The sequence below is a fragment of the Choloepus didactylus genome, chromosome 6 (assembly GCF_015220235.1).
Source record: "Choloepus didactylus isolate mChoDid1 chromosome 6, mChoDid1.pri, whole genome shotgun sequence".
Taxonomy (NCBI): domain Eukaryota; kingdom Metazoa; phylum Chordata; class Mammalia; order Pilosa; family Megalonychidae; genus Choloepus; species Choloepus didactylus.
The window spans coordinates 99,424,835-99,450,251 of record NC_051312.1 but is presented as its reverse complement, the minus strand read 5'-3'; the positions used below and the strand labels follow the sequence as shown (position 1 = coordinate 99,450,251).

The window sequence follows — 25,417 nt, the reverse complement described above, 5'->3', positions numbered from 1 at the left end:
TATAGAATTCTAGGTTGATAGTTTATTTATTTATTTATTCATTTATTTAAGTAATTTAGAGATGTTACTTCATTTTTTGTCTTCTGACTTATGAGACTGTCTTCTTGCTTATGAGAAATCGGCTGTAATTTTTTTCTTCAGACTTATGAGAAGTCTGCTGTAATTCATTGCTTTGTGCCTTTGTATAGGGAGTGGTCTTTCGTTTTGTTTTGTTTTGTTTTGTTTTTTTCTGGCTGCTTTTGAGATTTTTCACTTTATTTTTGGTCTTCAGCGATTTGATCATGCCATGACTTGATGTAGGTTTTTTTATGTTAATTCTCCTTGGGGGTTTTGAACTTCTTAGATCTGTGGATTTATCATTAAATTTGGAAATGTGTTGATCATTATTTCTTCAAGTAATTTTTTTTCTCCTTCTTTCTGTGACTACATTTATATATATGTCAGAGTGCTCTGTATCATTCAACACCTCATTGATGCTTTGTTCATTTTATTCAGTCTTTTTTCTCTGTTTCATTTTGGGAAGTTTCTTTTAATATTTCTTCAAGTCCACTGATTATTTTCTTACATCATCTTAATCTGCAATTACTCCCATCCCGTGTATTTTTCATTTCAGGTGCTGTATTTTTTTATCTTTGCACATTCCACTTGGCTTCTTTTTATATATTCCATTTCTCTCTTCATTCTCCTTATCCTGTACATGTTTTTCTCTATATGCTTAAGTATATGGAGCATATTTATATTCACTGTCTTAACATTCTTATCTGCTAATTCCATCATTTCTGTCATTTCTGGCTTTGTTTCTATTAATAGATTATTTTTCTGATGATGGGTTATATTTTCCTGCCTCTTTGCTTGACTGATAATTTTTTATTGGATTTTAGACATTGTTAATTTTATGTGTTGATTTCAGAGTTTTACTGTATGTATTCCTTTATAATGTTGGACATTTTTTTCTGATACACAGTTATTTGGAATCATTTTAATCCTTTTCAGGCTTGTTTTTAATCTTTTTTTTAGGGCAGGTCCAGATCATCCCTTAATCTAGGATTAATCTATTCTACAGCTAAGGCAATACCTTTCTAAGGCCTCTGTTTGATGCCCCATATAATTTGAGGTCTCTCCACTCTGACTGGAAGAAATATGAATTATTCCCAGCCCTATGGGAGCTCTGGGAATTGTTCAGCCTACTCAGTGATTCTTTCTCCAACCTCCTAGGAGCTCACCCTATGCATGTATAAATTATTATAAAATCAAAGAATTGAGGATTATCACTTTGCAGATCTCAATAGCACTCTGTCTCTCATTTCCTCTCCTGTCCTCGACACTCTTCTACTCTCCTTGCCTCTCCTTTCCTCCTTCCTTATACCCTCTCTCTGTAGGTCCTTCTACTCTGGCTTTCTGTCCCCAAATTCTACCTGCCTTGGCCCCCCCAAATTCCAATTTCTGTCTTCTCAATGTGGTAAAGCAACTGAGCTGTGTTTGGGTTCCATTTTCCTGTGCTCTCTCCTAGAAACTGCTTCCAGGATGTAAGCTCAGACATTGTAGAGCTCATTTTATCTATTTTCCATGGATCACAGTACTGTGATACCTATTGCCAAATATCTAAAAACATTTTTATATAGATTTTGTTTTGTTTTCTTGTTTTTATGGTCAGAGGTCAATTTCTTTAGTGGTTTTTCTTTATGGGTAGAAGTGGAAGTCACAATTACTGTAAGTGAATTGTGATACATAATGGATAGTTATACAGTATTTAGTTTTTCAGAGGCACAAGCTACTAACTGTCTAGAGGAGTTAGGGAAGAATTTACAGGGAGAATATGATGTTTGAATTGAACCTTGAAAGTATAAATAGGGATTTGGCCCTTGACTCTGCTTTATTAATCTACTAATATTTAGCCAACTTTCTTTTCCATTTTTAACATTTATTACTGAAAACCCTTACTTTCAAGACTTCTATCCAAATCAGTCCACCTTATTCTTGAGAATTGGCCTTTTTAAAAATATTGAGATAATTTGGCTTTCAAGTCATTATCTCCCTCATCTTCTCACTTTTCATATAATATTATCTCTATTCATAAGTATATTTATCCCCCTTCCTCCTTTTGACCTGTGCCATTCATTCTATCCCAATAATGGTGTTTGGGTGACAGGGGAAATGATATATTTAGAAACTAGAATGAATTATATATCTAGGCTACCTGTATTTTTTTGGAATATGAACTTTGGAAGCCTAGATTTGTTTCCTTAATCTAAGAGTTAACTCATCAAATATGGCAGTAAATACACTATAAAATGTGAATTAACAGAAGTTGATGGAACAAAAACAGCGTAGACTTAAAATCAAGTATTTAATATAGAGGAAGCAGAATAGAATCCATCATCTTGGCTGGTGTGGGGAGCCTAGGAAGTCCTAATAGCCCCAAGAAGAAAGGGTGACATATTTTCTCTCATCTAACCTTAGGTATGGTTGAAAAAATTGGAGTGGAAGAATACAGTGTAATAAGAACTACTTTTTTGTGTGGGGGGCGGTCCTTTTACTCTTAAAAATATGGAATGCTTCGCAAATTTGCATGTCATCCTTGCGCAGGGGCCATGCTAATCTTCTCTGTATGGAGAAGATTAACATCTCTCTAAGAAGAGTTGCTTGTGAACATGCCTGGGATTTCCTAAAGATGGAATTTATTTCTCGGTAGTTCCATATACTCTCCAAAAGTCACTGGACTTCCTTTCATAAACAAACAAGAAATCCAGATGCCCTAGACAATAATTTCCAGGCAGCATATCTTTTGTTAATAACAAGTATGTCTGGAAATGTATTAACTCTTTCAGGTCTCCAGGGCACCATTAATGAAATTTAAGTCAGTGAATTCCACAGTGATTCTATGGTGGACAAAAAAGAGTTAATACATGAAACAGAATCAGGCTGTTAAAGCTGAGTCCTTGAATCTGCATCATTGAGATTTACTAAGTAAGGCAGCACAATCAGGAGTTATCATAGCAGATTAGAACAATAGCATGTTCACTCGTTTTTCAGTTTTACCATTGTTTTTAAATTGTTTTATAACTATGCCTTAAATGAATTTGGGGAAATTTAATTCTCCAAAAGAAAGGAATTTTTAAAGGTATATTCAGTCTAGAAGCATGCTGTTGGTATTCAAAAGGGGGCAATTTTGTTGGTTGTGGAAGAAACTTAAATTTTGGAATCAGACTGGCCTGGGTTTAAATTCCAGTTTTTCTACTTGTTGTTATCATATACCTATATATCCATGTCTCCCCACCAAAACTCATATACTGAATCTCTCCATCATGGAACTGAAAAAGGGGAAAGAATATTGGACATGAAGAGAAATGACCTGGGTTCAAATCCCAGCTCTGCTACTTTGTACCTGTGACCTTGAATAAGTTATCTGATTTTCAGTTTGTTATGGATGTAGAAAAGGACTTTTATGGATAATATACATCTTATGGGTTGTTGTGAGGATTAAATGAGTTACTATATAAAGAGAGCAAACCAGTTTGCTTGATGTGTAAATGTTACTGTCCCCCATGTCTTCACTGTGTCCTAGTAGCCATTCAATGTGCTGTAGTGTGATAAAGCCAAGTCTTTGTTCCTGGAGGGTTGACAGAGTTATTTTCCCAAACAGCCTATAGAGAAGTTACCACCGCCTCAGAGTAAGCACTAGCTTCCCCCAGGGCTTAATTTCAGAGGTGTTAGAGAGTTGAGAACACGGAATCATTTTCATCTAGTTAGTATCTGGCACACACGCACAAAAACGAAGGCATGGAAATTGGTTTCGCACCCAGTAAAAAGAGAAGCTTGTTACCAGTCCTAGCTCCAAACAGTAGAGACTGGAATTTGATGTTTAATGAAGATAGAAGGTGTAAGAACAGGCACCCTTTCTGAGCTCAGCATCATCTGATGGTGGCTTCAAACAATGCCAAGACTTAATGGGGGCTGAATTTAACAAAATTCCACGGTCAGCTTTTATCAAGGCCACTGCAGAGAGACCACTGCAGAAATGATCCAGAAGGAATGTGCGTGTGTGTGCGTGTGTGTGCGCGTGCACATGTGTTTAAATGAAGGATAAAATGTAGGGTAACTTCTGAATGACCAATGAGATAACATATGCAGCAGTTCTTTGCATTTTGGAAGCACTATGCAAATATGATAAGTTATCATATTCATAGTTAATTCTTTTTATTTCATCTTTGTTTCCGATTTTTGGAAATTCATTAAATTCATTCTCCTGTACATTTAAGAAGTTTGTGCAAAAGAACTGTTGCATTTTGTTTAATATCCTGATGTTTTCAAACTCACAAATGATTTTTAATCAGAGTTTTCATTTGTCTTGATTAAGAAATTTTTTTAAACTTTTATTAATAATCATTTGAAAAATAATGTCTGGTTTTAAAAATATACTCAATGCAGTACAGTGGGTTCTTTTTTTGTTACTTTCTTAAATTTGTTTTCTCATTTCTTCATATTATTACCATATTTATTCACATACCTACTATCCTGCCCCCTCCATTTTTAGCAGTATAAGTTATTTGTTCATTCAACAAATAATTCCTGAACACCTACCAAATGCCAGACTCTGCACTAGGTAGACCTTGAAGACACAATGGTGAGCACAATTCACACTGGCACTTCTCTCCTGGAACTAACTCTCCTCCTGGGGGATTCAAACATGAAACAAGTCATCACCCAAATAATATAAAATCCAACTGTGTTATGATGGAGGGAAATGTGCTGCAATGAGAATGTGTTATAAGGCAATCTGACCTGGTCAGGGAGACCCAGGGAGACTTGTCTGAGGAGTGGAAAACATACATGGATTTAGAGTCCAAACACCTGGGCGCCCTTTGTTAAATGGTCTTTCTGAGCATGGCTGTTTATTGTGAAATAGGAGAAATAATGTTTCCCTCACATACTTGATACACAGATTAAATGAGACAGCAGGAATTGCCTGATACCCTCTTACCACCCTACAGTTCATTCTCTACATGTAGCCAGAGCAATCTTCTAAAAAATGGCATCCAGATTATGCCACTTCTCTGCTCATAGCCTCTCAGTGGCTTTCTCTCCATCTCAAAGTCTAAAATCTAAAATCCTTCGGGTGGCCCATGAGACCCCAGATGAATTAGTCCTTGTTCACTGCTTCCACCTCACCTCCTACCACATCATCTTCATTCTTCATTCATCTCACTTTCATTCACCTGCCTTGCTCACCCATTTCTAGTCACAGCAGCTTTCATACTGTTCCTTAGTCATGATGAGCCAAGCTGGTTTCCACCTGGAAGGCCTGTGCACATTCTGTATTTGCTTTTCTCTCTGCCTGGAAAGCTCCCCTCCACATATTCACACGACTCACTCTCACTCCATTTGAGTCTCTTGCTGAAATGCCATCTTCTCAGAGTTACTTTTCCTGAACTCATTAAATTATCTCCTCCCACCCCTGTCCCCTGCCCTGGCATTGTCTAATCCTCTTTTCCTTTACTCTGCTTTGAGGTTTTCGTGTTTTTTTTTTCATAGCCCTTATTGTTCCTGATAATTATAATGACGACAGCAATAATAATATTTGCTACTAAATAATATTTACTATGTTTCAGGTTCTCTCTAAGATCATTATACTTTGATTCATTTAATCCTACAGGTTAGATAACTACTATTAACCTCAAGTCACAGAGCCAGTGAATGGTCAAGTCAGGATTCAGGACTAGATAGTCTTGTTCCAAATGCCAGGCTCTGGGAAAGTATGCTCTGCTGCCTCTCTGCCTGGCAATGTGCTATCTTGTTATTTCCTTGTTTATTGTTGGTTTTCTTGCTGGCATGTAAGCTCCATGACAGGGACTGTATCTGCAGGGCTAGAAGACTGTCTCACATACAGTGGGTGGTCAGTAAATGTCTGTGAATGAATAGCAGTGCATCAAAGTATTTAGTATAGTGCTCAGGAAATACTGGTCTTTATTATGTGTATTTGCAGTAATTATATTTCATCTTCTTAGAAATGGACATGTGGATGATGGGAAAAACTGTCTCTAGAAAATCGCTCAGTCTGAAATATGTGTTGTAGGAGAGCTCACACTTTTCTCTGTGTCCTTGCTTTCAATCATGGGAAATTCCTCCTCCATCTTCCCACTTTTGTCCCCATTGTCAAGGATTTCTCTCCTCTTGCCCTCATAATCCTTCTCTTTGCAAATGATCTGAACTCTGTCTCTTGAAGTATAGAAAACTGAGTGGAAAGACTTAGTGATACCTCAATTCAGCAGGCTTCTAACTTACCTCATCTAGAAATAATGTTCAGTAGGTATTTATTGAGCACTAAGTTTGGGACACTGTGCAAGGTGCTGGGAAAGAGGGCAAAAGTCATGTTCTTCACTTTCAGGGCACCCTAACTTTTCTCATCCATCCTCCAGCGTGACTTTTATAAAGTGCCACATTTGCTTCAAAACTTTAGTGGCTTCAAGAAAAAAGGCCCTTTATGTTTTTTATTTTTTTAATTTTTTTTGTTTCTTCATCCCACTGCCTGCCTCAGTCTCCAGTTATACTAGTGATCCTCTACATCTACCATCATAGATGTTTTCTGTGCCTTCACACAACCTCTTACATGCCTTACTCTGCTCTTGCCATCTCCTCATCACATGGCTCATTTACTTGTCCTCCAAAACCTAGCTCAACTTTGCCTCCAGTAAGCCTTCCTAGGACAAGCCTGTCTGCTGCCAGAAAATCTTGCTCATCCTTATATCATCTTACATCAACCTATTTGCTGCTTGACCCTCTAGATTGTGAACTAAAGCAAGGATTATATATTTATTACCTATTCCCATGAAGTATTACATTACTCAGAACAGGATTCATGCTTGCTATATTCTAGATGCCCAAGAAATGCTTGTTAAAAAAAGGAAAACAAGAATAAGCCCCATTTAACACAAGTTGGTGTAGTGAACCTAATTGTATAATCACAAGCGTCACTGAAATTGGTGGGAGTGGAACTCTTCAGGAGTCCAGAATCCTTCCCACTGATGGTGGGTGCTGCTGGCTGTTAGAGCTACTCTGGTTTGCAGGGGTGGGTGGCATGGAATTATATGGTAGATCTGAGGGCTGCTGGTTCTAAGGGCTGGAGCTTGATTCTCTGCTCCTTTTCTTCTAAAGGCAATACTTCTAAGGAGCAGGAAGGAGGAATTTTCCACAGTTTATTCTGCTTTAACAAGAAACCTTTCTCCATATTTTCAGCAAATATCATTTTTATCATACTTGAGAACAAAGTTATTCTGCCATGAAGAAATAATCTGGGAAAAAATATGCATTTCTGTCTCAGAGTTAGAGAATTAAAGATAAACATAAGATGAGAAAAGGGGACCAATATGCAAGCAAGCATGATATGAGTTTAGATGTATAAACTCAATTTCATTGTTTAAAAGATATATGTAATCAATGTAATACACCTTTATAATTCACTTATTTAAAATCTTTTTATGCATTGGATGCTTGACTTTAATGTAAGGAATTGGCTACTAAAAACTTCCACTTTGGTATGTGATATGTTTTTATACATTGGATTTTATTTGATGTCATGAGAGAGACTGATGACATTTTACTCAGACACTACAGAGGAAAATATATTTAAATAGCTTATTGGGAGATTATAACAATGATTGAGTCAGAACCTTCATTCATTAAAAAATGTTTTGAGGACTCACACTACACTAGATTCTAAAAATATAGGAGAGAACAAAATGGACACAGCCTCTGCCCTCATGAAAGTTATATTTGAGCATTTAATTAGTTGGTTATGATTTATGATAAGTGCAGCAAAGGAGAAGTATGATGAGTACTAGATGATCTCATAACAGGAGTATCTAACTGATCAGGGAGGATGGGGAAGACTTAGAAGTTAAATCTGAGAGCTAAAGGATTAGTGGAAGTTGGTTAGGTAAACTGAAGGATGGGGTTGTGGAAGAAAGCTGTTACAGACAGAGATATCAACCTTTGCAAACATTCTAAGACAGGAAGGAGCCCAGCCAGGGTCTCAATAAAGAAGAGATTCAGGAAGAAAGGTGAAAAATGAAGATAGCAGAAACATATACATGTTATTGAGGGTCATATTAAAGATTTGGGGTTTTACTAAAAGAACAATAAGCCATTTGAAAGTTTTTTAAGTAAATGTTATGTTTTCCAAAACTATAGCTGCTCTTTGGAGATTGGTTTACAGGAAAAGGGGGCCCCATGATCTGGAGGGGAAGGAATATGACATATAGGAGAGGAGGCCTTTGATTTTGACCAGCAAGCATTATAGGGTCCAAGAAATGGAAATTTTGTCTTCTCTCTCCTCCCCTCCCCTCCCCTTCCCTTTCTTTTCTTTTTCTACTGTTTTTAAAGAACTTCCTGAATACAGTGTGAACAATGATTGAGAGAGGAGCAAGATTGAATGGGAGAAAATGGAAAAGTCAAAAGCCACAATGACTTTGACAAAGACAGTGTCGTTGGAGACGGGGAAATATGGATGAATTCAAAAGATATTTCAGAGGTAGACAGTATTTGGTGACTGAAGCATGTGTGAGGTGAGAGAGAGGAATTGTTAAGAATGTCTTTCAGATTTCTGGTTGTACATCGAGGTAAATGATGGTGCTGTTCACTGAGAGTGAACACTGGGTTTAGTGAACCTAGTTTAGGGGGGAGAATATGAGTTCCGTTTGGAATATTTGGAGTGTGAGGCATCTTAACCACATTGCTGTCTCGAAAGCATCCAAATTATATTGCTGAGTAAATTCTAAAAATGTCCATTGAGTTTAGGTGAAACAGAGATAATCAAAAGCCTTAAGGCAAGTGGTAGAAACCAGCTTGGAGTGAATTGAGAAGGAACTTGGTGATGATGAATGAAGAAAGATAATATAGATAATTTTTTTTAGAAGGTGGCTGTAAATTGGAGGAGGAAGAGATAGTGAAAGCCTGAGAGAGAATTTTTTGTTTTTGGTTTTTAAAGATGGGATGGACATTAGATCACAGTTAAATGTTTATGAAAAGTATCTACTCAAATAGGAGGACCTGAAGACTCTGAAGAGAGAATAAGAAACAATGTACTATCAGGAAGAGAATAGAAATCCAGGATGCAAGAGAGAGGAATAAAACTCTTCTGTGTTTCTTCTTTGGTCATCTCTGAGAGTTAGAGCTTTAAAACAAAAATTGAAAAAACAAAAAACATTTTTTGAGTGTCTCCTACCTGCTGGCTGCTTTTATAAGTCCTTTGCCTTCCTCTTTCATACAGTTTCACTTTTAATGAACTGTTGCCAGATGGCTTATTACACCCAGCATTTCCGGGAATATCTAAAATACCAGTACTACAAAGTTATTTTAAGACATTGAACATATCTTTATGCCTTGGCTTAACTGCTGCCTATGCCAATAAAGTGGGCTAGCAGATAAGTGACAAATGTGTGAATTACAAAATGGCTGCTGCTTCACTTGCACTTGCATCCTCTATTCTTCCACAGTCATCTGTCTTGTGACCCTCCCTGACTGGAAACATACAGGAAAAGGAATTCTGGGAAATGTCATACAGTCTAGCTACGTTGGCACATTATAAAATCACTACAACAACTAAATTATTTCTCTTGGTGTCTCAGTTTGCTGGGGCTGTCATAACAATGTACCACAAACTAGATGGCTTAAAACAACATCAATTCATTTTCTCACAGTTTTTGAGGTTGAAGTCTGAAATCAAGGTGTCGGGAGGGCCATACTTCCTTTGAAGTCTGTAGGCTTCTGGCAGTGACTCCCTGCTAGTCCATGGCATGACTTAGTCTCTCCTTCCATCACACGGCCATCTTTTCTCTGTCTGTCTTCTAATGACTGTGTTCCAATGTTCTCTCATAATTCACATTGGATTAGGACCCATCCTAAAGCACTTTGGCCTCATCTTAACTAACAACATCTTCAAAGATCCTGTTTATAAATAGGTTCACATTCACGGGACTAGGGGTTAGGACCTGAACATATCTATGGGGGTGAGGGGGCACAAGTCAATCTATAAACTTGATTTTTTGGTTTTACCTTGCTATTGATCCTTTTATTTTCCCCTCTTACTTATAGAGTCACTTTAGTACCATGTGCCATGCATTATACTAAGAGCTTGATAAATATTACCTCATTTTCTTATACACAACAACCTTATAAGGTGTGTATTGTTACCCCTATCCTGACTTTCTCAAGGTCCTAGAGCTAGAAAGTGGTAAGACTGTCAATGAAATCAAGGTTTTATGACTTCTAGTTCAGTGCTTTTTAAACTAATGGGGGGAAAGCACATGGACTTCATACCATAGAAAATAGTAGCAAATACAATTCGTGAAGAGAAGGTTGCCCTTAGGTTTAGTGGGACCCCCACGTCCATGTTTTTTTCAGATTGCATTGCCTCATTTGTTTAAAAAGACTCCATGAATCAATAAACCTTTCCAAAGGTGAACTTTATAGAAAGTAGTGGTGTGGCTTAGGCTAATGTGCACTGTCTGCCTCAGCATTTTGTTTGATAAGACTTAATTTGAAATTGAGCAATCCAGATATTGCAGCCCCAGAAACTTTTTGGCCAAGAGCTGTCATTACTGAGAACCATGACTGTATTTTAATTACTATATAAATTTATATATGGAGAACAGTGCATCCATTCTCCTCCTCCCCCATTGTCAGTTTGTTCTAATTAATGTTTCAACATAAATCTGCTGAGGCAAAGTCCTTTTAAGTCTTCTCCTCAAGCCAAAAATCAGAATCGTCTTTTCCTTAGGATTACTGGCAAATTAGTTTTTCTGCTGACTACCAATTTATCAAAATTGCAAATTCTTTAGAAGGAAAGTAAAGGGACAAACATTTATGGACTGCCCACTATGTCCCAGACTTCAATTAAAATATTTCAATAAATAAAACATTGCTATATGCATTGCAGCCATATAAAGTATGTACCATTAATATTTTTAATAGGTAAAGAAATGAAATTCAGAGAGGTTAAATAACTTATCAAGGTAGATGAGTCCTATGAATTATTTTATTTACATATGCCATATATATATATGTATGTGGCATATAGATATACTACCCTTATTTAAGGAGAATATGCCATATATTACTCTTATTTAAGGAGAATTTTAAATTGTTTTATAAAGCTGCATACAGTACAAAAATAAAATAAGAATAAAATTAGAGGAGAAAATCAGAAATTTGAGATAATATAGGTTGGAAAAATAAGATGTCATGTGGAACATTATATATAGAAGATTTGCCACATGGGGGGTCCTCCGTATTTGCTAGATATAAATAAAAACATGACTCTGGATTTTTTTAGTAGGCAATGAAACAAGAAAAACATGATCAGCGTTATTATTTACAAATGCCTGAAAAATTTGAAACAAATAACTTCTTTTTTTCCTGAAGAAACATAATTTTTTCCTGGAACTGAAGGAAGAGAGAAATATTTCCTCTTGGTCTTTATAAAGAAAGCTCTGTACAGTGGAGTGTACAGTGCCCTCCAAAGCATCATTATGATAAATGCAATAATGAATTCTCAAGGGCTTTAAGAAATCCTTTAATATAGGTAGATAGGATGATGCTAAAGTATGAGTCTATAAAAGCAATCTGTTACATTGTAAAGAGGGTTGGATGGAAATGGGAACACAATGATTTGATCTAGTGATTTTGGGCTACATTAATAATTAAAGACAGTATTTACGGTATCTAGAAGAGCAAATAATTCAGTAAAAAATTCCATAAATTCCATTTTGCCAACCAAATTTTGAAAATTACTAAGTGGAACTGAATGAGAGATTATACCTGCAGCACAGACCCATAAGGAACCAACCAAACTAGGGATAATAATATTACTGAATATTTTTCAAATGATTGCTATGTTCTAGGCTCTATGTTAAATGCTCTACATGCATCATCTTGTTCAGTTCTCTCCAGCCTCTTAGGAGGGTTTAGGAACCCCATATTGGTAGGGGCCTAAATGGAAGATCATGCCATCTCTGCATGGAGATTGGCTGAAGAACCAACTGTGGTCAGGGGAATGTTCTCAAGAAACACTCCTAGGTGCACTCTCCTCGTGAATGGATATGGATGAGTAACCTCTCAAGGTTCTGTGCCATAGAGCAGTGGTTTTTAACCCATTTCTTGACAATACCCCTTTGAATATCTGATGAAAGCTCTGGAGCCCATCCCTAGAAAAAATACAAAACATATTACATATAGCTTCAGGAGGTTCATGAAGCTCCTGAAACACATCCATCAACTTCCTTAGATTAAAAAGCTGTTGAAAAGTTTGGCCCTTGTAATGTTAGCCTGAAACTATTTTTTTAAAGTCTGAATAATCAAGTATTCATCTTGGCCAAACTTTTTAAATAAAGCATCCATAGAATTTAAAGTTACTTTAATAAAGCAATGACCTGGTATATCCAACGAGATAAACTGAATGCCAAAAGGATATCTAGCTAAATACAAGAAAAGACTTTGTATGTAGCTTTTAACTGGCTCCAAACCAATTAGCTGTTGGGAAATCTCTGTTAAAAATGACCACACTGGCATATATTACTTGATATGAAACTCTTCTTCTACTGCAATTACATAGTAAGGTAGTAGGTCCTTTTGTTGCTTAAGGCTGCTCAGAGTTCGTGAAGAAAAACCATGTCACCTACTCATGGAGGATGTCTACATTAATAGTCTCTATAGTGTGGGCCGTATCAGTGCTGCCATGCAGGGAAGTGCCAGTTGTGCACTGCACAAGAGCATCACATCTAAGGGGTCATCATTCACAACACAGATAACCTTGATTTGTATATATTTTATGATACCTTTTCAGCAGTGAAATTTCTTTTTCTAATGAAATGTAAGCATTAGGAGAAATTTTAGAATTTTTCAAAATTTAGAATTAAATTTTCTAAAGTGTGATGGTTAGGTTCATGTGTCAATTTGACCAGGTGATGGTACCCAGCTGTCTGGTCAAGCAAGTACTGGCCTAACCATTGCTGCAAGGACATTTGTGGCTGGTTAATAAACCAACAGGCTGGTTTGTTAAATCATCAGTCAATTGGCTGCAGCTGTGACTGATGCTGTCAATGAAGGGTGTGTCTTCCACAATGAGAGAATGCAGTCAGGTGGATTTAATCCAATCAGTTGAAGGCTTTTAAGCGAGACAGATAGAGGACCTTCACTTCTTCTTCAGCTGACCAGCAAAGCCTTTCCTGAGGAGTTTGCCGAAGTTGCCAGTTCGTTTCCTGAGGAGTTCATTGAATATCTTTATTGGAGTTGCCAGTTTGCTGCCTGCCCTACAGAATTTGGACTCATGCATACCCACAGTTGCGTGAGACACTTTTATAAACCTTATGTTTATAAATATCTCTCAATGATTCTGTTTCCTTAGAGAACCCTAACTAATACACAAAGGATGGAAATAAAGTGTAAAAGAAAGGGTGCCATTTTCTAATTTCAAGAAGTGCTTTATGGAAGGCAGGGCCCTGGACCACGCATGTCCAAAATTTTATCTAGTCATTAAATTTCAAGTCAAAAAGAAGGGAGCTCATAATCTATCCTGCTTTATATATAACCCCATTGTAAACTATTTCCTGATACATCAATATTCTATCCCCAGCATCCCTAATTCTTGATTTATTAACAAAGTGAAGATTCTGCTTATATATTAGTAACAGGACTTCGTGAGCTCTTGCATTTGGCCCGTATTACATGAGGAACGATTAAAGGAACTAGGGCTAGTCAACCTAGAGAAGAAAACTGGGCCACAATACAATCAAGAAGGTGTTTTCCAAACATGTACTTTCCCATCTGTACCATCAAAAATGGGTAACATTCATTATTAGGACAACTTCTTAGAGATCCACTACAAATATTAGTATATTAAAGTACCTGAGAGATTCAACAATAAAGAAATGTGGGTTAACCTTTGTTTATCCCCCAATTTCCTAAATCTCACCCTCCCTAGCCTATTTATGAACATCCTCTAGAATATCTGGGATGGAAGTAAAACATAGGCATGGAATAAAAATTATAGGATCTGGAGTGAGATCTAGGATAGAATTCCAATTCTCCCCTTTTCAATCTATCTGACCTTTGGCAAATTACTTAACATTTCTGAGCTTTGATTTTCTCATCTATTATCTAGATGGGATTATACCTACTTAATAGTCCAAGAGGGCCATGCCAGTCCAAAGGCCAAATAAGATAACATGTATTTTCTGATTCATGAACTTTTATTCAGGGCTTACTTACAGGGTGAGAAGTCGTGGAGAGATCATGACGGCTCTCTCAGGCCAGGCAGGCATCGCGTTCGCAGGGAAGACGACCGAGCGATGCAAAAAGGACAGAGAGCCTTTTATAAGTGTGGGGGGAGCTTAGATGCAGGGACAGGTCACTCTGACCTGGGGGGTGGTGCAGGAAGGACTAGAATAACACTTGAACAATTACATTTTGCTCTTTTTGTGAGACTAAGAGCCTCTCACTTCCTGCCTGCTCCCCATACAGTTGCATTTTAAGGTCAATTTACCCTTTTTCTCTTTACTGGCTTAGAAAGACAGTAGGTTAAACATTTAGCTGCCTAAGTCATGCAGACTGCTGTGAACCAAAGATCTGCAAGCCTGTTTTGCTCAGGCCACGGGTTGCCACAATCCACCCCTGCACAATAGTTTGCATTGACCATAGGACAGACTTTACATCCATAATTCACAACAATAATATGATAAGCAACAGAATAATAATACACTGGTACAGAGAGATAATAAACCTATTAGCAAGTGGTGCTATGACCAGGTTAATGAGTTTTACTATTTAGCACAAGTACTACCTGGGCTAAAATAGCTAAAGGATAACACTACCAGGCATTCTGCTTTATTCTATATCTAGTTTTTACCATTTTTTTTCAACCTTGATCACAGAAATAAATTTCCCTTTCCACCAAAACTTTCTGCAACTTTCTATATTCATTCAGGTTTTGTTCCATATCCCTTATTTTTTTATTCTGATACAACCAGTTATTTAGGAAAAAACGACTTCCTTTTCCTTCAATAATTAAAAAAAAAAAAGACATCCCTCATACCCTCTACATTCAAGTCATTAAAATAATTCTGGAAATTGTTCTTAAGCATTTTACAACATATTATTATTAATAACATTACACTGGTTAGAAGGCTAAATACTGAAGACATTTTAGTCAATGCATTATTGAAATAGTAACTTTTTTTTAACAAGAATTAACAATACATGTAAGCATTAAATTGGACAGTTGAGTGGTTTAACAATATATATATAAACTGAGTCTTCATAGTAGTTAGAAAGGTTCCAGGTGAGGGGGTTTTAAATACCATGTTTCCTCCCCATGCAGGGAGCCCTTCAGTATCAGAACTACAGTTAGTTTCCTATGTAATTCTAATACCCATGGGCTTAGGATTCTCAATCAGCGTGGCCGCATGGGCCAGAACCAGAGCCAATTGACCTTATTTTCTCCAATTTCTAGTGTTTGTGGCACAGGCAAGACAGAGTTATCATCATTGCCTCATTGTGGCTTGAAGGCAGCCATCCCCTTTGTCTGGAGTTAATGCTGATCCAGTCCTCGAGTTCATCATTTCTTTTATCCTTTAAGTGTTTAGCAGTATTTATGGTGGTGAAGGCATATTTTGTGCCTTTGGACAGAGGAAAGGGGCCAAAATAGTTTACTTGCCACTAGGTGACAGGAATCTGGTGTTCTCGGTGCCCAGTCTTCCGGCACAGCCATTCAGCCACTTCATGCGTCGTTGGTGTTAGGCTGTGGAATTTCACCAGGGCATCCACTTCTATGTTACCTGGTAATGGATTGGTGTTGTGGGCAGAGACATGAAAAACGGTTGCCTTACATTTGTGACAGGCAGTCCAGATGTCTTCCCACCAGATGGTGTCAGTACTGGGCTGGACAGTCACAGATGTCCAGGTAGCAGATTGCCCATGTGCCAATCCATGCAGAGTCAGGTGTATTTCCTTGTCCATCATTGGTGGGCATGAGAGGAGCCACCTCGGGAGGATCAACAGGAAACAGGGCATGCTGCTCTTTTATATAGGAGGCCAGTCCTAAAATTTCACGCATGTCTGTTTTTAAAGAGCCATTGACAAAGATACCACGTTGTAGGAGGTAGACTTTTCATTTTGTCAGTGTGCTCACCTGAGCACTCCCCAAATGGGGCTTATTTATAGTGTCCCATATCTACATATCTATATGGGTATGGTCTTCTGCAAGGTTACTGGGCACCTGAGTTACACTTCAACACTTGCAACAGAGGATTACAAACTGTGCACAATGCTTTTTTAAAGGGCTGTATCTGAGTTCTGTGCCCTTGCATAGTTGAGACCAGAATCTAACAGGTACACATTTAGCTTGTTGCCTTTGCCACAAACCCCACCCAAACCAATATGGGCACTGGCCACATCCAAATCACAGGGTATATCAGGGTCCACCCCCCTTAAAGTCTGTGCTTGCATAATAATTTGCTTAGTTTTTTTTAAACACCTGCTGTGGAAAATCCCATTCCCACACTTTTCTTTTTTTAATTAGGGTATATAAAGGTTTTTAAATTCATACTAGATAAACACTTTCTAATAACTTAACACACCAAGAAAAGCCATCAACTGTTCAGAAGAAAGCAATGTGGGATAACTTTGCATTTTAACAACAACAGCTTAAGGAATAGCCTTAGTTTTACTCAACCAGACAAAACCCAAGAACTTGACAGAGTAGTCAGGCTCTTCTGGAGGTTTCCACATTTGAAGATATCCTTGTGGAAGCACAGCAAATGTCCATTGTTGTTTTCCCCACTTGAAGCCTAACACAGGTTGACTGGAAAAAATCTAAAAATATTCTAAATAACATGTTAGCAAGGTTTAACACAAAATGAAACAGGAGCAACCAGTTTACTAATGGCTCTCTAGGTTTTTGTCAATTTTGATTACTAACATCTCTTAATTCGGCCAGGGAAAAAACTCCTAGGATGAAATGAGCACCTTCACCTTCTGATTAGAAGCTGCTGCTACTGCCCCACCTTCTTCCTTCCATGGGGGATCAGGGTGCTGAACTTCTTCTGCTTTAACCCTTTGGTGGAACAGAGGTTGAGTACACCTACTTTCCTTAGTATCAATTTTCCAGTCAGACAGGGGCTCATCATCTTTTGAAGAGGAATCAGCAGGGTCCCACACTTTATGGTTCCAGTCAGGGGAAGCCAGGATACACCTAACTTGCCCTTTGGGCAGCTTATGCCCTCTTACTCAAGTGTGCTGGTATGCCAATATTTCTAAACTTTTATCCAGAGCATCTTTCATTTCTGCTTGTGCTAGCCTCATATCTTTTTGTAGTTTTAATTTACCTCCCAGGTGACTATGGCCACCTTTGCTGCTAAAGCTTCCTCAGCAGTGGCACATACAGCCTCTAACAATGGCCAGCCTACTGCAGCCACAATCTGGTGGCCCTTTTTCTCTTTCTGAATCCCCAGTGGTCCTGTGGCCTGATACAGGATGGCTATTTGTCTAGCCAGAGAGTTATAAACATTTCTGTACTCCCTCAGCAGATTCCTCTCATTTAGGAGGGTAGCTACCCCTCCCTACATAGACATCCATTCCACTGGGAGGGTGGGCAGCCCTTCCCACATAAACGTCACAGGCCTCTCTGGTGTCTCTCTCGGGGCCTTCTCCTTTACCCCCTCCAAGTTCATGTCAACAGTGCCTGGGATCTCCCTAGTCTACAGCTGGCAGCTATTTGATTCTCCTGGTTGGCTCGCCAATTGTCACAACCCAAGAGGGCCATGCCAGTCCAAAGGCCAAAGAAGAGAACAAGCATTTTCTGATACATGAACTTTTATTCAGGGCTTATTTACAGGGTGAGAAGTCGTGGAGAGATCATGACCGCTCTCTCAGGCCAGGCAGGCATCGCGTTCGCAGGGAAGACGACCGAGCGATATGAAAAGGACAGAAAGCCTTTTATAAGGGTTTAAGACAAAGGCCTTCCTAAGGGTGGGGGGAGCATAGATGCAGGAACAGGTTACTCTGACCTGGGGGATAGTGCAGGAAGGACTAGAGTAACACTTGAACAATTACATTTTGTAATTTGCTCTTTTTGTGAGACTAAGAGCCTGTCACTTCCTGCCTGCTTCCTGTAAAGTTAGATTTTATGGTCAATTTACCCCTTTTCTCTTTACCGTCTTAGAAAGACGATAGGTTAAACATTTAGCTGCCTAGGTCATGCAGACTGCTGTGCACCAAAGATCTGCAAGCCTGTTTTGCTCAGGCCATGGGTTGCCACAGGGAGTATTAAAAAAGAAAATATATATTGAATGAATTCGTTACCTCATTATTTACAGTGTTTGGAGTATGGTACAAATACTACTGCAAATAATAATAGTGACAACAATATATGATATTTATTGAGCATTTTCTATGTGCCATATACTTTCTCTAATGCTTTCATCCATGTCGTCTTAGCAAGCCTGTGAGAGTTATTGCTACCCACACATTTTGGTTAAAGATACTGCATCGTAGAGAGGTAAAATTACTTAGGCAAAGTAACACAATGTCATAGTGGCAGTTTAAACCTAGGCATTTTCTTGCTCTAAGGGCTCATGCACCCTACAGGATCTGTATCAGATAAGAATAATATAGGCTGTAAGTAGCAACGTACCTAATAGTGACTTTAACAAGTAGAGGTTTATTTTTCTCAATTATTTGGGACTTTGGAGGTAGACTGCTGTGATATCAATCTCTGCAATGCTCTTGGCCTTTCTCACTTTGTCATGAGACGGCCTCTGCATCACTGGGCATCAGGCACTATTTCAAAGCAGGATGGGATGGGGTCACAAAGACACCAGTTATGTCTCTCCTATTTGTCATTGGAACAGAGGCTTTTCCAAATTTTTGCTCCTCCTTACCCACAGATTTTTGCTTTCAGCTCATTGGACTGAATTTGATTACATGGCCACCCTTAGCTGCAAGGAAGGCTAGAAATACAAATATTTAGCTTTACCAGAATCTATAGTGGAGACAGTCAAGGAAGAAGGAGATTAGGAATGGACATCAAATTAGCAAATTTAAAATTTCTTCCATATATTACCTTTCATTGATTTGATTGACTTCTTATTCCACTAGAGGGTAAAACACAAATGGGCAGAAGAAACTGTGACAGAGCCCTTGGCTTAATAAGTTACAAGTAGAACTTTTCAGCAATGGCGTGTCCACTTGGCAGTTTCAAGTGGACGGTTTACCTTGCAGGCATGACAGGAATCTCAGTAGAGAATTGTTTACATGTCCTATACTCTCATCTAAGAAGTTTTCCAATTCAGCTTCCATCTCCCACCATAATGAATGTATTTCCTCAGCAGCACTGTAAGCAATGACTACCCAGATTCTGCCTGTGCACGGCTAGGTGGAATCTTCCACATTATTAAAACTGGTTAACAGCCTTCTTTCAGGGAGATGATTGGTCCCTGCATTGAGAAGGGCTCTTTATTAGGGTCTTTATTTAGACTTAAAATGGCCTTTTCAACCTTGAGATGAATCACAAAATAGCCATTTGCCAAAAATGCTTCTTTTTAGAAACCTCTGTGATGATTTAGTGAAGTGGCTATCCTAAAACACAGAGACGTATGTTCTTGAAAGACATTCTGTAAAGCAACATCCTAGATTTATAGAAGAAGACACTGAAATACAGATTTTTCAATAGCAGAACCAAAATGAAAACTCCAGTCTCCTGGCTATATGCAATTAAAAAAAAAAAATGGAAAGAGCACTTAAGTTGGTGCCAGAATATCTGGATTCAAATCCCAGCTTCATCACATATTGGCTGTGTCACTTGAGCAAGTTAGCTTCTGCTTACCACCTTTTAGTTTTATTCTGGGAGCTAACTTCAGCAAAATTTTACTGAGCACTTACTAAGCAGAGTGCAAGACAGAGTGCAAGGAATGAATGCAAAGCATGAGATACAAAGATGATTAAGACATCATGTGTTTATGGTCTGGGGGAAGGGTGGATATATTAATAAATAAATGTGTGAGATACTTGATAATATAGGAGTAAATGTGAGTGGGACAAGAAAGCAGTGGTCAGCTCCATTTGAAGAAGGCTTTGCCGAATAGGATATGACTTACCTGAGAACCTTGAAGGAAGTGTTGGAACTCAGAGGGGTGGTTAGTTTCAGAAACAATATCCCAGGCTTATAAATAACTTAAAAATATAAATTTATTTATTTGTAAACAGAGAATACTATAGATTTCTGGTGATTGCTGTGAAAATAGATGATAACACAAAAGGCTAATATTTAACCTTCAGATATGCCATTTTCTCTCCTTTTTAACTCACTGTTTTAACCTCTATATCAGAAGTCAGCAAACTTTTTCTATGAAGAGTCAGATAGTAAATATTTTTGGCTTTGCAGACCAGAAGGTCTCTGTTGCAACTACTCAACACTGCTATTGTAGCATGAAAGCAGTCTTGTCAGGAAATAAACAAGTGGTGTGACTGTGTTCCTATAAATCTTTATTTACAAAAGCAGGAGATGGGTGGAATTAGGCCCAAGGGGCACAGTTTGTGGACCCCTGTTTTATACTGTGAAGCCCCCAGGTAATCCATCTCTGCTAGCTCTCTGGGTAAGTCTCACACCACAGAGACTATGCAACATCAAGGAAATATAAACAGAAAAGCAGAATATAGATTGTGACATCAGACAATATGTGATTCTCACTCTAGGAGATGTGTCTTCATGTGACTCTTTCTCAAGACATTCAGCATCATGATCGTTCCATTTTTTTTTTTTTCCTAAAAAAGAGTTTTTTTACAATTCAGTGGCCTGTTCCAAAATATAAGAGGGTGAAAAATGATGAATAGATTGGGTGCTTAGAATTAGGGTCAATGGCCTGTTTCTTTACAAAGATCAGGCTTGAATGAACTTTGTTGATGTATAGTATTTACTCATGTACACAGCTTTTCCTTTACTACAAAATGTTACTTTTACATTCTCTGAGTATGCTGGTTTCACAATTTCCAAATATGTGTTTCACATATAATTTGCTGCAGTAATTTTCCAAGGTCAGCATTAAAATTGTTACTGCTGGTTCACATTTGGAAAGATAATCTATAGGAAAACAAACGATCTGGCCAACTTTCCTTTTCTTTCCTTTCCCTTAATTTTATGAGCTTGCATTTGCAGCACTTCCTTCAAGGCACTTTCTAATGCAAGTGGACTCTTCAGCCAAAGTGAGCTCTGGTTAGGGATCTCAAATATTATACAGATAGCATTAGGATTGCATTGCCAAGATTGAAAAGTAATATAATGAGGCTTGAGTCTTTTTGTTTTTACAGTTTGACTTTTATTAAATTTGCAAAGATTGGAATATCATATATTTACCATTCTATAATCCAACTAAAAAACAGCATCCCCACCCTAATCAGGAAGGAATAGTGGTTGGGAATGCAAAATGCAGAAATGCCTTTCTTATGAGCATTCAGCCATCAAGTAATGTTTAGCTCTGAACTTTTACTATCCTGGGTGGCAAGTATGTCTGTTCTTCAGACAGACTACCTCTGGAAAGGAGTCATGGAAGGTGACTGGAGATGCCTTTGGACAGGTAAGTTATTATGAATAAATTGGAAGAAGAAGGCCTTTTTATTTTTTTAGGTAGAAGAGAGTTTGATGTTAAATTCTTCTAATGTATGAAATATGATTTTAAGACATAGTGTTCATTGATAAATATCTGTCTAAATTTAGGAAAAATCTAAACTGTCAACTATTTTCAATAAATTCAGTTAGGACGCTAAAAAAAAACAATACCTCCATCTTATATTTTTATACATTTTTACACTGTCCAAAGTGTTTTCAAATCCTATACTCAATCATTCTAGGAATTAGGTAGGACAATAATGACTATTCCCATCTTTTGAGACACAGAGAGGATATATTTAAACTCATTCTCTGCTCTTCACCTGTTGAACACTCCCAGCTGTGCACTGCTCTTCCAAATGCCCAGTGCTCATAGAACTCAGGGCTCCTTAAATGTCTGTTGTTTTCACTGGATGTCAAGCTCCATGAAGATAGGCGTCTCTTTTGTTCAGCTGCATACCAGTGCCTGGCATAGTTCCCAATACATAACAGATATTTAACAACTATGTGTTCAACCAAGGAATGAAGGGTGAAGGCTAGTAACCAAGTTATGATTAAAACCCAGCTCACAGGGCACAATCCAGGGCTTTTTCCTCAGATTGGGAATATTTCAAACTTTTTCATAAATAAAATTAAACTTGAAACCTTCTTTACATATTGGGCTCTGGGCAGAATTAAGTGTGATAAGCATTTGCTCATCCTAACATTTGGCCCAGCCCTCTCTTCTCTTCCTGGTGAACTCCTATTAATGTTACGAATCCCCTGTGTTCCCACAGCACTTTCCACTCACCTCTTTCATTATTTTGTTGCATTGTGTTATGATTATTCCTAGGTAAATCTATCTTTCTCCCTAGATAAAAACTCCTCGAGCTCAGAGCATTGTGTCTGCCCCACCCCTGGCATGATGCGTGTATTAGCAGGAAGGGACCCAAAGCATCAAATCCTACCTGAATGGGCACAAATTCCAAGTTCATGGAATGGACCCAGATTAAGATTCTTCAGTGGCTTTCTTATTAACATGTTAACATTATTAGTAATGGTGCCAAGGCCTTTTTCACTATTTTATATCAAATAAATATTTTAGTGTTGTGACCGCCCCAGTGTTTTTTCTTAAGACTGCTACTTGTATGTGAGTCAAGTTTAAAAAAGTAAAATTTTCAATATTGGCCTATAAAGTAATCATTACTGATAATGCTGGTTTGGGGCCATGTAATAAGTGCTTTATATATACTGCCACACTTTGTCTTTCTAATAAGCCTAAGATGTAGATAATATTTACCCCTAGGCAGGTATGTAAATTCTTCACCTTGGACCAAATTATTAGTGTGCCAGGGACCACTTAAACTAACAGATACTCAAAGACAAATCCATTTGGTGTTTCTTCTACTCCCTCCCTCACAAATTGTCAAATATCTAAGACCGGTTTTCTGTAAAAGAATCAAAATAAGTAATAGTAGTTAAAAAATATAAGCCCAGCTTCATGCTATATAGGTCCTTCCAACATGGACCCTAGATCACACCCCTTCTATGTTATTGCTTAATTTTAAAAACGTAAACTAACGTCTCATTCTGGCTGTGGTAAAAGTTGGGGAGCAATAGGATAGAATCCACTTTACTCCCTGATTGGGTTCTGGAGCCTGGTTGTTAATGATGCTTACAGTTCTCATGGGCACTGCCCCAGAGCTAGCAGTCTGCTAACTTGGGTGCAGCCAGGCTCAGCACCCATGCACCAGGCCTCCAGCCCAGGGGTGTTCACATAAAAGTCCAGGCTGGGACATCTGTTTATATTTGAATTTGGTAGAAAGGGAGTGAAGTAAGTAACTGAATTGAGACTCTTGAAACCTGGTCTTTTGACTCCAAATGTCACATCTCCCCTACTAAATGTTTCTTCCTTCAGAATTATGGCATTTTGCTGATGAAAAGTTGCTAATCTGATATGGTGCTTTGCTATCGTGAATCTAAACATAGGTTCATAAGGCAGTCATTAGCCATTAACAGAAGAGAGCACAGTGACGCTGTGGCTATATGACTCCAGATTCTGCCTGACCGATGCACTACTACCACTGCCAAAACAAAACTCAGAGCCATGTAGAAATAGTGTTTTGCTTCATCCCTTACTTCCAGCAAGTGTGTTTATGCAGGGCTGTGAAACTTTGGGATAAAATCACCAGTGGGCAGAGTTGTCCCATTGACCATTGGTTTTCAGTCTTTGCTGCATGTTGGAATTACTGGAGAAGTTTTAAAAATACAGATGTCTGGGTCCCTCTCCAGAATAATTAAACCAGAATCTCTGGGGAAGTGGTTGGAGCAGAAGCATTTGATTATTTTTACAAGTTTCCTGAATGATTATCATTTGTAGCCAGGGTTAAGACCTACTTGACTTACAGGAACTGAATGCCAACAAAGAGGCATGCTTATTTATTTCAATTAATTTCCTCTCTCCTCTCCTCCATTTTTCTCTTTTATTAGAGCTTATAGCCATTTGTATTCCACCAGTACAACCACCACCACCATCACCATCATCATATATTAGGATACAACTAGTTATAATATATATCTCAAAAACTAACAACTCTTCAAGGATGGTATTACCCTATCCACTTTAAAATGAGGAGATTCAAACTCAGAGAAGTTAAGTAATGATCTCACAGCCCCTGTGCTATGGAGTTGGAACCCCAAAAACAGGAGCCCCACCATGTGCCTTCCTTACCAACTCTTTGTTCCTTAAAGATGAGGACTTGGCTTAGCAGTTCCTGGATTTCTCTTAGCCAATTAAAAAAATGTTTGCTAATTGAAAAGACACTCTTCCATTTTCCATTCATCTGGAGAAGGGTGCACTATTCCTTCCAGCCAATTTTTCTTCTAGATATGCTGATCCCTCTGCTTGTATTCCCAATCACTCCCCATCTTCCATATCCATCAAGCAGCCGTGATGCTTTCTACCTCATTCCAAGAGTGCCCCCTCTCCTGCCAGCCTCACAGCTTTGTTTTTATTTTAGCAATTTTCAGTCTTACCTACCTCCTAATACATGCTACTTACCCTAAAGCTACCTGATGGCCAACATCAGTGATTTTGTTTCCCTGGATGAAGCAGAAAGGGTAAAAGTCATGTAAGTTAGGAGATGGCTGTTTCAGTTCCTATTCTACTATTTAACAACTGGGTGTCCTTGGGAAATTACTTAATTTCTCTGAGGATATGTCCTTTTTAAAAAACTTTTTATTTTGAAATACTTTCACACTTACAGGACAATTGCAAAGATAATACAAATCTCATACAGAGAAACCCAACATGCCCCTGCCTGCCCAGAAACCCATATCCACCAATTTTAATATTTTACCATGTTTGACATATCATTCTATCTATCCATCATCTATCAGTCCATCCATCTATATATCCCTCCATCTGTTTGTCTGCCTGTCTGTCTACCTATTTATCAATCTATTTCCTGAACATTTGAGTGTAGGTTGTCTTTGTGCTCTATGAACACTTAATATTTCCATGTACATTTCCAATGACCAAGACTATTCACTATGTAACTACCTTAAGTGCAGTTATCTAGTTGAAGAAATTTAACATTGATAGCAAGCTTACAGGATATATTCCAATTTTTTTCATGAGTCCCAATAATGTTCTTTTGAGCCTTTTTCCTTCCCTTGTTAGGTCCCATCCAGGATTATGTAATGTATTTAATTGTCACTGTTAGTTTCTATCTCTCTCTCTTTTCTTTTTTAATTGTGTGAACGTATATACAACTTAAACTTTCC

The 25,417-nt window shown here is 38.1% G+C and overlaps 1 protein-coding gene and 1 pseudogene across 7 annotated transcripts in view; one reads left to right on the top strand and one right to left on the bottom strand.

Annotated features, from left to right (window-relative positions):
• DLG2 (discs large MAGUK scaffold protein 2) overlaps positions 1-25,417 on the top strand; it is a 2,332,374-nt gene that overhangs the window by 1,445,965 nt on the left and 860,992 nt on the right. The window lies entirely within an intron of this gene.
• LOC119538868 lies at positions 2,542-2,639 on the bottom strand (annotated as a pseudogene).